We start from the raw sequence: 652 nt of genomic DNA, 5'->3' as shown, positions 1-652 counted from the left end.
CCTCATTGGCATGCATGCAGTACATTATTCCCACTGCTACTCTGAGGGACCATTCCACTTCTTCCATGTCTCCAAAGCGGTCCCAGAACATTAGCTTGTCCTAGGGGCAATGAAGGAATTCTTTCTTGCAATGTTGCTGGTGAAGATTTATTTCAAGCTCTTGAAGGGAGGTCAGGTAAACTGACCTCAAACATACCCTTTAGCTATGAGATCCTATGATTCTTGGATTCTAAAACCTACTGAAGGAATGAGATATGATCCACTTCTCTTCCCACCTGTCCCCCAATAAAATGAAGCGTACAGGGGCCCTGGGTGATTTCAAATTTCCTTTAGTGGATAATGGAATTCAGGTTTTTTTAGATACTGATCTTTATGACTCTTTTTTATGGAGCTTGAAAAGGTCTGACCTATTATTTGGACCGAAATCTCCTGTGAACCACCTTCCTTCTGATTTACATCCTGTTCAAACATGTGGTGCTCTTTCCTGACTATGTTCTGCTGGGGAGAGAAAGAAAATACAAACTGTGACAAGCTGGAAATGTCTTCCACCAGATCTGCCAAAGTTGAGAAAGGCATGTAGGACTTAATGTTGCCCTAATTACTGTGTTTCTTCCACCCTCCTGGTCTCTCAGTCCTGGGTTCTGGAAGAGCG

Source organism: Lipotes vexillifer, unplaced genomic scaffold (genome assembly GCF_000442215.2).
Source record: "Lipotes vexillifer unplaced genomic scaffold, Lipotes_vexillifer_v1.1 scaffold323, whole genome shotgun sequence".
Classification (NCBI taxonomy): Eukaryota; Metazoa; Chordata; class Mammalia; order Artiodactyla; family Lipotidae; genus Lipotes; species Lipotes vexillifer.
This window is presented reverse-complemented; position numbering follows the sequence as displayed.